General features: G+C 48.4%; 1 long non-coding RNA gene across 1 annotated transcript; it reads left to right on the plus strand.

Moving 5' to 3' along the window:
* The first annotated feature begins 918 nt into the window (after positions 1 to 918).
* On the plus strand, positions 919 to 3,524 carry LOC149915044 (uncharacterized). The gene is made up of 3 exons (XR_016459852.1): positions 919 to 1,019; positions 1,893 to 2,351; positions 2,470 to 3,524. It is a non-coding gene; the product is annotated as an uncharacterized LOC149915044 (long non-coding RNA).
* Positions 3,525 to 12,490: the final 8,966 nt, after the last annotated feature.

Here is a 12,490-nt window from a genome sequence, read left to right on the forward strand (position 1 = left end):
GAGCCTGGCATCACCCCCAGCCTCAGGAGCTGCCTCAGTTCCAGCTTTATTTCCCCCTCCAGATGGGATTGGCCTATTGATTGCAGATTACCATCACTCTGTAAGTAGTGGGAAGGAGTTTGGACGTCTTGGAGCTGGCTTTTCCAGCCTGGTTATCAAGATGAGCTAATGGAAGTGACGCTTGGAATTATCAACTGCAGTCGTGGCATTAATTTTGACCTGTTTAAATTCCAGCGTCTTTTCTCTTCTGTGGATGCTTAGCTAGAGGGTGACATGTAATTGTATGCAACCAGACAGTTATCCTAAATGGGCAATAGGAAACACGGGAATCTATTGCTTTTTATTCCAATAAGCACGCATGGGGTTGTTAGATGGAAGTGGCTAACTCATTGCTAATGGAAATTTAATTTGAGTTATGGGTGGCAGACAGTGAGACGTGTCCAACAGATACCAACTCTGAACAGTCCCTGGTTCTGAAGGTGAAAACTATCCAAAATGGCACTTCTTTTGCTTAATCATAGGTTTTGCTTCTTAAGCACCAAGTGCTTCCCATCGGACTGCAAGAGATGCTGATTGCTGTTCTGCACTCCCTATCCAGAATTTTGGGGCTAAACCTTTCCCTAGAGGCAGATATCCATGGAACAGAAAGTCATGAAGTCTCTGCAGACAAAGGAATCTTTGCTGGTCCTGGTTGGGATACACATAGATGTGTAGATATGGTTGTCCAGGTATGTGCATATAAAATAATGTGAATGCATTACAGTACAAAATAAAATAGATGTGTGGCATAATGCAGAGTGAATGTTCCTATTTATATCCCTGTTAAATTACAGATACCAGAGCCGAGGCAGAGGGTTTGGTTTTAGTTCAAAATAATACTTGTGAAAATGGAAAGCACTCCATTTTTATTGTTGCTTCATAATTAGCTCCAGAGAGGGAATCTAATTACAAATGTTCCATGCTGCCCTATGGCAAAACGTCAAAGAAAAGGGAAGGATGGCCAAGCTTAAGCAACTCAGGTAAGAATTAACTCCACGGTAATATCTGATAATTAAGAATGTCTCTATCAGCTCGTCTCGCTATTAATGAATTGGGCTGCTCTTTTCACGTTTGATTGCTGGCGCTTTATGACTGCCATTTCACCCTTAGTGCTCCTGGAAATGGGCTTTCCTGTCTGGGGAGCAAGCACCAGGAATGATGGTTGGGGATTTATAAACAGGTTCTATTATCTCCCCAGTAAAACTGCTGTTCTTTTCATCCAGTGGGGCCATATGGGCGTCCTCCCCAGTGCTCCCAGCTCACCCCACACCTCCTTCCCCTCGGAGCAGGGCTGGGAAAGGAGCAGGAGGTTCCCCCACGATTATGGGCTATGGAATGTGAGTTCTCTGCCCTGCAGCCTGGTTGAAACAAAGCCAGGTTCATTGATACCATCTGAAAAACGCACTCGCACTGTGATGGCTTTGCTCCTTTGCTCTGCTCAGCATCAGGAGGAGCTGCAGGATCTGCTGTGCTCCCAGTGCTGGAGGCATTGCAACCCCATAGTGTATCCAAGCAATCAATGTCCTCCATTGACTCCTTCAGTGGAGAGAATTCTCCCCCTGTGCTCCACTCCCAGCTTCCTTGCAGGCACTGTGAGTGCAACCCATCTGCCTTTCCCCGCTCCAGAATCTCTAAGGATGCTCCTTCCCATCCCTTACCCATTGCTGGGAGGTCTCATTAAACTCTGAGGGCACTCAGTGGGACTGAGCTTTGAGGAGATAATAGAAATGCTTACAAGTAAGGGGTTTTTGTTTTTGTTTTTTGGCTATGTTCAGCTTTCACAAAGGAGAGGATCTCAGGAGCTTTTGCATGAGTTTTTAACCATTCTCTCGACGTCTGCTTGACTCTTGCAGCAGGAACCCAGCATCTCTGCAAGCTCAGCACAAAGGCATGGCCTGGGGCTGTACAGGGCTGTATGGGCTGGGTCAGAGACCTCGTGCTTTGCTTGTGCTCATACACACTGCATTGTGGCCTTCAACAAACGCGGGTCAGAGGGCCATCACCCTGCCCAGGAGGGAGGTGGCTGAGGGCCACGCACCCAGCAGAAGTAAAGCAAGCTGAAGATCAAGCCCCAGAAATGCTCAAATCCACTCCAGGAGATAAATCAAAGCATTGCTCTGTGCACAGTGCTCTCCTTGCCTGCACAGACTCCCAGCTGATTGCAGGCATCGCCCGAAGCCCTCATTCATGCAAACCATCCATCAGCCGAGTGGGGGCTCTGCACAGAGCTCACCCCCCAGCCCCACACCTCTGGAACAGCACAAAATCCTTCTCCATCTGCAGCAGAGCAGCGTGGAGGCAGCTGGTGGAAGGTAATACACCAGTGCTGGGGGATTAACTGGTTGGTAATGAATATGAGCGGAGCAATAATCTGCAGAGTGATTAATATGGATGTGATTTTTTTTTTTTTTTTTTTTTTGGATTAATAAGGATGCAGCAGAGCTGCCTGCTCAGGAAAGAAGTTTGCAATCATCAGCTTGGATGCAGTGACCGTTACCTTAATGCTGTGATTAAATCCACGTCTAAGACACTTCATTAAATTAGAGTGTAAGTGAATTCTTCTAACCCTCAGCAAGAAATGCATTCAGGCCTGGTGGGAGAGAAATGGAAGAAGATCCCCAGAGAGCAGCAGGCATGGGGTGCAGAGATGCTCTGTAATGCATTGAGTTTTCCCATCTCACCTGGGAAAGATGAATGGAGAACCAAAGGGGCTGCAGCCCCTCCCCTGCTGTTCAGTGCAGGTAAGCACAAGGCAGCTCGCAGTGCAAAGGGGTCCCTCCTGAAGTGGGGCCACCCCACTCACGTGTGCACACACCACTCATTTAAACACACCCTCTGCGTGTTTGTACAACAATCCTTTTTAATTTTCTGGTTGGCTTGGCAAATCACAGCTGCTCCTTACCCAGAGCTCCATGAGCCACGTTGGCACAGGTTCCCATTTCCATACAGCATTTCTTTTCATTTCCTTCTCGCCGTTGTCTCACCAAGAAGCCAGGTGAAATGCTGTAGGTGGCTGGGATGGGAGAGAGGTGTGAGGCATGCAGGGAGGGTGAGAGCCACAATTTGGGTGACATGGCTCTGGGCCAGGCTTGCTGGGGCTGCTGCAGTGGAGAGTTGCACCAGGTTTGCTTTCCACCTGCTTTGCTTTAACCCTGTGGCTTTGGGCTCACCAAGGCTGAGCTAAGGTGTGTGAGAGCCAGCTGATCCTCGCTGCTGAGTGGGCTCATGAAGCAGCTCTGGGTGCAAGCAGCAGCTCCCTGGGGCTATAAGGAGCAGGGCAAGAGGTCCACCACTGAAACTTCCCTCTCCTCCAGCACCTGTAACCACAAGTATTCCTAAACCTGCACCAAATGCCTTCCCTCACACAGAGGAGCGCTGTTGGGACGCACAGTTTTCCCAACTCAGGAAGGACCCGCGGGGTTCCCATCCCAGAGGGGTCAATTCCAACCTCCGTGGCTCAGTGCTTCAGCTCGGTGCTTCAGCTCGGTGCTTCAGCTCGGTGCTTCAGCTCGGTGCTCCTCTCGCTGCTCCGTCTGCCCTCTGTCGGTGCTCCGCTCTCCCCGCACTGCTGCCCATCCCGGCACGGAGGCGCTGCTGCTGCGCCCGACGGCGCTCCCGGCCCGTGCAGCGCCTTGCGGGTTTAACCCGTGTGTTCTCCTCCGAGCCTAAACAAACGTCCGAGCAAAGGATGATTAATCTAAATAATGCTGGATGTTACGGTGTTTTCTCTCTTTTTTCTCTCTCTCTCTTTTTTTTTTCTCTTTGAAACAGTGATGGAGATGGAGGTACGCGGTCTGAGATGTGCTGTCTTTGTGAGGTGTGTGTTTGCTGTGCTGATCTGTAGCCGTGCACCAGGGCAGGCAGCAGGAGTGGCTGGAAAGCTGCCTGATAGAAAGGGACCTTGGTGTCCTGGTGCACAGTCGGCTGAATATGAGCCAGCAGTGTGCCCAGGTGGCTGAGAAGGCCAATGGCATCCGATGGCTTGGATCAGGAATGGTGAGGTGAGCAGGACCAGGGAAGTCATCCTGCCCCTGTATTCGGCGCTGGTGAGGCCTCACCTCGAGTGCTGTCTTCAGTTTTGGGCACCTCAGTACAAAAAGGACATGGAGGTGCTGCAGCAGGTCCAGAGAAGGGCAGCAAGGCTGGGGAAGGGCTTGGAAAATATGGCCTATGGGGAGAGACTGAAGGAAATGGGGCTGTTTGGTCTGGGGAAGAGGAGGCTGAGGGGAGACATTGCTGCTCTCTTCAAATACCTGACAGCTGATTGCAGCAGAGCAGGGCTGGTCTCTTCTCACTGCTGACAGGACGAGGGGAAAAGGCCTCAAGTTGCAGCAGGGTTGGATGTCAGGAAAAACTTCTTTACAGAAGGGTTGTTAAGCACTGGAATGGGCTGCACAGGGAGGTGGTCGAGTCACCGTCTCTGTTTAAAATCCATCTAAACGTGGTGCTCAGGGACACGATTTAGCTGTTGTTAGAGTTGGGGTAGGATGGTCAGGTTGTGGTTGGACTCGATGATCTTGAGGGTCTTTTCCAACCTGAGCAATTCTACGATTCTATGACACAAAACCAAAACTTAATCTATGCACAGAGACGATGGATTGTGAATGGACTGGCTTTGAATTCTGATGATGTATTTGAATGCACCTCCACAAGGACGGAGCTATTTTTGATTGCAAACTGCAGGTTGGGACACAGCTCTGCTCCCAGTTGATGGCTGGGATCCGCAGCACTGAGCTTTGAATTCCCCAAAAGGTTCTCATTGTGTGTTTGGGAATCCTATTTCAGGGCTGACTTCGTGGCGTGTCATTAGCAGAGGCTCTGAGATGTGAGCCTTAAAGAGGGCTGATGATGCAAAGGTCAGGAAAGTGATTGACAGGGAGAAAAGTACATGCTAATATTTCTCCGAGAGGAGGGAGAATTACATATAATGAGTGTAATATTCTAAAAGAGCTGGCACACGCAGTGAGTGACGCCAGCGTTTTAAAGGCAGTTAAGCCTTAAATTTCCCCTTGATAAAAGTTATGTCACTCTTACACCGTGCTTTATACTGACATGCTTTGTGGGCAGAGTGTCATGCAAACATCCCCAGAGGAGAAAGAAATGCTGGCAGGAGTTAACCCACTCCTTGCTCAGGGCTGCAGCCTCTGCTGTCCTGGGCTGTCCTCACTGCAGCATGCCATGCATTGCCCAGGCAGACCCACGTGCAGCAATGGAACATCAGAGACTGCTGCAGAGGAGATGCCTTGGGTCTGCAGCAGGCACACAAAACTTCAGGGTGGTAATCAGAGTGATAAACTTCGCCTTCCTTTATCACAATGCAATAATTGTTCTGCCTGAGCATCATTATCCTGCCATTTTTCTGCTCCCATGTCACTTGCTGAAAAGAAAGGCTCACTTCTACCATTATAATGAGCTACAGCTTCAATAATTTACAAGGATTTCTACTGGGCTTCATGTTTTAATCTTCATCACAAGGGTGCAAAGTTGGTGCCACTCTTCTAAGTGTTGCTGAGGCGTTGGCAGAAGGAGAAGGCAGGCACACAGTTGCTGCAGCTCATTCAGTGGGGTTTTATGATGCTGGCTGGAATCTCTCTGATTATTTTTTTGCTCTGACACTTATTATCCTGAGTGTTTCCCCCAGGAGCTGCTACTGAGGCAGAATGGGACAGGGAACATGACACAGAAGTGGCTTTGGGTGGGCTTTGTGCCCCAGGATGCTCTCCAGGCTGCTGTTTTAGGGACAACCTTTTCAATTCCTGGGTGCAATCCTGGCACAATTGCTCCAGGCTGAAGAGATGTTTTCCTCTCTCACTTCTGTTTGTTACCAGTTGTCACGTATGGTACCTCCACATGTGCTCTGTCCGTGTTCAATTTTCCATAGACAAAGTTCTCTTTGTTTTCAGGAGAAGGATAAGGGACTTTTGTGTCATTCATCTTGAGTTACTCTGCTATTTCTGAGAGCTTTCTTAATACGTATGACATTATTATTTGACAGCACAACATTCAATATTGCTGGGATAATTATCATGCCTGTTTAATACTCCAGTTTAAGCCGTTATCACGGGTCCTTTGAAATGCTGGATAATTGCATAAATAATTATAAAGCATTCTATCAGTGCATCCTATTGCAAAGTATTGGCACTGATGCTTTATAAACACAAAGCACAAAGGTCCTTTGGTTGGTCCTGTGCTCTTCTCTCCATTGGCCAGGGGGATGGCAGTGATGGTCCAGCACAGCGCATCCTCAAGTGATGGAGCACCGTAGTCCTTCCCTGCTGAACTGTATTCCTCTGGAGGTTGATTAACACGTTATTAATGAAGCACCTGAGGCCAAGGAGAGGTTGGCTGGCACTCGTATCCACCATTCCCTAACTCATCATTGCTATTCTCTGTGTTGTCGCTTTGGAAATGGCATTTTTCTTTCTTACTTTTAAGAGACAAAGCAGAATTGTGTCTGACCGTTGATGTGAGCTCTTAGCAAGAGAAAAGAGAGGTGTTGTGACCTTGGGGACAGCCCCAGCAGAACATGGGCAGCAGAGGTTCACTGCACCCAGCAGCAGATTTCACACGAATACCTCCTTGCTTTGAACCAGGGGGGTCTTCAAACAGTTTCTGGGGGAGGTTTGAGAGCAGAGCCAGGTTCTGGCTGAAATCTCCCTTCCTTTGTCTGCACCCCTCTGCAGGAAGCAGCCCCCCCCAGGGCTGTCCCCCCTCCCACAGCAGCTGGCAGAGCCGTCCATCACCGCGCTGTTACCGCAGCCACGGCGCAACGAAAACAAAAGACATGACAAATTTGTCCTTTTCTCTTTTATAATTAACCAAAATATCTCGTTGTGTAGCAAAGCGTGGCTCCTAATTAACAGACAGGCAAGAGGCTATTTTTAAAATCCAGACCCCCAGTAATTATATTTGCAGCAGAGAATGATATTTCAGTCAAATGCGACAGACAGCGAGCCAAGCTCCCATGTGAGGCAATTAATATTTCACACCTGCCAAGCAAATCAGCAGTGGGAAGAGGAGGGGACAGCATTGAGAAGGGGATGCTGTGCTTTTGACACAGACCAAAAATCCTTTTCTTGGTCACACGATGGCCGATGAAGGAGTGCTGGCTGCCATTGAGATGCACAAAGAGTAGAGAGCCAAAGCCTGAATGATCTCTCCTTGGGCAGAAAGGCTTCTGTCCACATCTGGGGTGGGAAGGGAAAGAGATGATCAGGATCGTTGACAATGAGCAGATCTGGAGGTTGGTGGCCCTGCCTGTGGCAGGGGGTTGGAATTGATGATCCTTGGGGGTCCCTTTCAACTCAAGCTATTCTGTGATCCTATGATCTGTTTGGAGGAATTAGCTGCCTGCACATGTGGGCACTGCTCCTCAACGTCTCCAACTGTTCTTCAGAAAGATTGGAGGCTCTACGCCCAAAAGAAGCGTGGCTGAGAAGCTACAGATGCTCAGCCTAGTTCAAGGCACGGGAAGCAATTTGCTGTGATTCTCCATCAGTCCATGGCCACCTCTCCCGTGAGCCACACGTATTAGCAAGCTCATTTTTCCTGCTACGGAGACAAAGGCATGCATTTTCCTTCCCACTGTTTTTGCTGTTGAGGATTAATCTGCCCATTAATGGATAATCTGTCAGCGTTTAGATGCATTGAGGTTGGGAGGAGATTTGCAGGCTCACGATACCATCTGCTTTATTAGAGCGGTTTGAAAACCTGACGTTCAATTTGTTCTGCGGGATTTGACAACAGATTATTCTCCAGATTCCCAAATAATTAAGGAAACCCAAAACCGGAGAGAATGGTGATGAGGATGGAGAGAGGGAGGGTGGAGAGCTGCCGTGTGTGTGTGGCTGACCCCTATGGGGTGCAGAGGGTTCTGCTTTTCTTTGTTCTCTTGCACGGTAAAAAATGCCATCAGACGCATGGCTTGGAGAGCATCACATCTAAAAGTTTCCCCTTCAAATGATGGAGGAATCTCGCTCAGACAGGGCACTCTATTGACCTCCTGCCACCATCCTAATGAGAAAAGATGATGGTGGAACTCCAGGGGAGGAGGGGAAAAGCAAACAAATCTTCCTTCCTCCATAAAAACAAACCAACAAACCTGGAACAATTAATCTGAAGCCATCTCGGAAAGGTCTCAGGAGAGGGTTTGTGTTTCCAAAGTGCTCTCTGAAGCATTTCTCATAAGTAATGGAGCCTCAGCCCCGTGCATTGATCGTGTGCCCCGTGTCGCTGCGGCGCTTTAGCTAATGATGCGGCGTCGCCTCTCATCTCCACATTGCCAAAGATTGCAAGTGCTGTGCAAAGGGCCGTGTCCTGGGGGGTCAGGGGAGACATTTGTGATGGAGAAAAACAAGCAGATTTCTGGTATTCCTCATCAGGGAAAATTGCCTCTCTCCTCTGACTGCCCTGGCCAAAGCTGCGTTGAGCTGACAGCTGTGCCCACTGCCTTGCATGGGATGTCACAAAAAAAACACAGCCTTGTTACAGGAGATGCTGCACTCTGCTGGGCTGCTCACGAAGACAGATTTTGCTCTGGCACGTCCACGCGTGCACTGCTGCTGTTACACTGGGTTGCAGCATCTCCCTTGGCTCCATCCGCAGCATCCCTTGGCCTCCCCTTGTTCCCCCGAGCAGAGCCCTGAATTCTGTCTGTATGAAATTAAGGTGCTCTTTGTTCATCACAAGTGCTTGAGATCCTTGCAGTGAAGACATCCTAAAGGCACAGAACAGAAATATTCCCATCCTGGGGAAGACTTATCCTCACAAGACAGCTGATGGTGTCAGGACTTTCAGCAGCTGTGATGCCAACGCAGTAACACAGGGGGAAAAATGCGTTTGATGGGGCTAAAAAGAAAAATAATGAGTATTGAGACCACAGGTTTGAGATTGTACCCACAGCTTGGGTGTCCCTCCTGTGCCTCTACTGTAATTGGACCTTTTCAGTAACGCTCCGTGAGATGCTTTGTAGCTCTCACGTGTGGTGGAACAGCATGCATGATTTTAAACTCTGATAATTTGGGGAGAGGGGTGTAGATTTTCATGCAGCTGCTTTGTACCACCCGTCTCCTCCTCCCCAGGCTCATGGATGCCCCTCACTCCCCTTCCCCGGAGGTTTCACTGGAGAGCACTGATCGCATATGCACTTTGATTTTCAGTGCTACTGGAAGCTTTTTGTTCTATTATTCACTGTAGGTCTGTGTTGTCTGTGCTTATTATGTGCCATCAGAAGGTACCTGGGAGTCTGCAGCCTTCCCAGCCACTCCTATTGTACAAACACATCAATAAGTAAGTGGTGTATGAATTTAGCTGTGTGCTCGTGGCTGTGAGCACAGCCCTGTCATTTTTTCAGGTCACCTCGTACTGAAGCTGAGGCAGTTTTGCTGTTGCAGCCTTCTCTTCGGGAGACAGCTACAGAAGTGGCTCTTAGATTTCTGTTTCATTTTATTTATCCCTCCAAGACAGCGGAGACGACTTTAAAAATCAAAACAAAAGGATAACTTGAATGAGGGCTGCAACCACTTCCAGCTCGGTGGGTCAGCAGCAGCAGGACGGGTAATGAGCGGGGATGCTCCTGTCTGCGTGTTTGAACAAACCTTCCTTTGAAAAACAGAGAGGCTCATACCTCTGGGACCTCATTGCCAGGTAGAAAACAGCAGCACTTTATTATCAGCAATTGCCGGGGTGGAGATGAGAGCCCTTTCCAGTGCTTTTCCCCCAGTGCTCCTAAAGATGCCTTTCATCAGCGCTGCTGATGAGTTCTATGTCTCATCTGATGCTTCGCTGCCACCTGGCACTAACTGATATTTACTCAGAGTAAAAGTCAACCCTTTATTTCATAATCACCGTTTGGGTTTCTTCACCCAGAAATACCATCACTTCTCCACGCTGGAGAAATCCCCCCGGACACAGCAGGGATGCAGATTTGGATGGCTTTTCCCTATAAGGCCACTGCCCTGTGCTTTGGGATGAGCTTCAGCCCCACCTCTGTCCTTCTGTCCGTCCGCACCGCTGGAGCACCTCATGATGGATGGGAAAGCCTGGCCGTGGATCCAGCACACGCAGTTATATGCCGTCCATAAATGTGAGGAATAAATTGCAATCAGCAAGCTGTAGATCTGGGTGGAGAAGCTAATCTTTGCACTAAATTACCAGACTTACGCTTTAACGATTTTTTACCGGCGTTTCGCGGCGCCGCTGTTTATTATAGCGGAGCAGCTCGGATGGTACAGCAATGAAAAGCAGTCCGTGAGACCAGCCGGGTTAATGAGACCATGCTGCAGTCCCAAGGGAGTGATGGATGGTGATGGGGATATGACTGGTTCATCGCTGTCCTCCCCTCCTTGCTTTCATGCATCGCTGTATCTCCTTGCTGCTCGTTGCGTATCCAAATGATGGTTTTCCTGCAATGCACAAACGAGACCTTGAGGACATCAAATTACAGGCAGTAGCCACGCACAGGCCCTTGCTCTTGCAAGGAGGGAAGCCACAGCTTTTTGTTGGCTCCTGGCTTTGCAGATTTTCCCTTTTTCTCTCTGACTCGTGGTAAATACGCATCTAGGGAACAGTTCCATGGGAAACGCTTAAATGGTGTGATTTACATTGTAGCCTGCCCCTTAAAACTAGATTAAGGACTCGGTAATACCCTGCAAAATGCTGAGCAGACAGAAGGCAGTAAATGAGCACAGCCTTGATTAGATCTGAACCAACAGTCTTGAAGTAAAAGTTTAAGGCATAAAACTGTTAAAGAATATATTCACCATATGGTTTGTTCGAACGCAGCCGTGTGTACGCTTCCTATCCACTTATTATTTGAAGGTATTGATTTTAGTGGAGTAATCACACGAAGTGATTTGTTTTAATACATCACTTTCCTTAGCGGTGTGCTATAGTTCTCACAACCGTAGATTTCATTTCATATTTCCCAAAGTTTGTTTGTTTGTTTGTTTTAAAGAGCAAATACAGGATCTACGCATCAAAAAACGGATCTTGTTGGTTTGTTTCGGCTGTTTCTCTCTGAGGAATGGCTCCTCTGAGGGTAAATGAATAAGCAATAGCTGTGCAAGGGTGCAATAAATAACGAGGAACTCATTAAGTGCACTTGCAGGCGGGAGTTTGCCTGAATTTATATATATATATATATATATAGTGGTGTTGCCCACTGCTGCTGGGTGCTCTGCTCTGCTCCCCCATCGTGTTGGGTCACCATGAAGCGCCAATATTTGCTCAGTGCTGAACATGCTTTGAAACTTTGGCATGGGAACAGATAGGTGAGCACAAGGTTTTGTTTCTTTGTTGGGTTTTTGTGCAGAAATAGTCCTCTAACCTGCACGTCCTGTGGGTCAGTAGGGTTGGTGTCTTGGGAGCGTGGTGGGGAACTGAATTATTTCTTCTGTTCAAAATAGCAGCTTTTAGGAGGTGGGGAAATGACTACACCAAAACTATTGTGTGCCATCTGCCTGCTGAAATACTTATAGGAAACATGTTTCCTGGCGTAGAACTTCCTAGCCATATGTCTATTGCATCATTCACAATTAAATTAAATCACCCTTAAATACTTGGCCAAATTCCCAGCCTATGTGAACGAGCCTTCATCACCGTGCTGTCTGAAATGTGGGCACTTGACCCCTCAAGTGTTTGGGTCAGATTGTCTCAGCCATTGTTAACCTCGGACAGCTGATGGCGACGGCGTCGAGATGATTTTTAACTATAAAATCCAGTTACAGTGCTGAGAGGAGGAAATAATTCCGCAGCGTTCGTTTGCATCGATTCACTTTGAGCAGAGGATTCAATGGAGAGCCAACGTCCACGAGAAGAAGTGTTACTCAATGTGGAAGTATTGCTCAATGAACAAACAGGGAAATCAGTGCAGAGCTGGGTGTTCTGCTCATCCACTGTGTGCTCAGAGGTCCGTGTGTCCCCATCTATGTGCAGCCTAAGAGATGGGACAGTTCTTTGGGATGGGACAAGGGTGCCAGGACCTGCCCCGTTCCTGCTCCAGCTGTGGCAGCTGCTGGTGATGCTCAATGGGTGCTCAGCAGATGCCACCACCGCCGCCATCTGACATCACTCCTATGGGCAAAGCAACTGGTGAAAGCATCTCGAGGCATCTCATCTAAACCACCATAGGTCCGTGCTTTCAATTGGAGAGATCTTCAGAACTTTTTCATCTCTTTTCTTTTTTTTTTTTTATATTCCTCATTTTGAGGATGTGTTCAATTTGCCCACTGTGCCACGCTTTAGTGAGTCACCATCCTACCATGAGCTGCAAGGCATGGTCTGATGCATTTGGTAAAAGCAGTGGCAGTGGGGATTAATGCAAACCCACATCTTTGTTATAGGGAGTTTCATTTAAATACAGCCCAGCTTCCCCTGGAAGCTGAAGGCGTTGGGTCTTATCCTGGTGTCTGGCCGGCCTGGCCACTGCCTATTCTTAGCCCAGCCCCTCTAT

The sequence above is a fragment of the Phasianus colchicus genome, chromosome 25 (assembly GCF_987193195.1).
Source record: "Phasianus colchicus chromosome 25, bPhaCol1.hap1.1, whole genome shotgun sequence".
Taxonomy (NCBI): Eukaryota; Metazoa; Chordata; class Aves; order Galliformes; family Phasianidae; genus Phasianus; species Phasianus colchicus.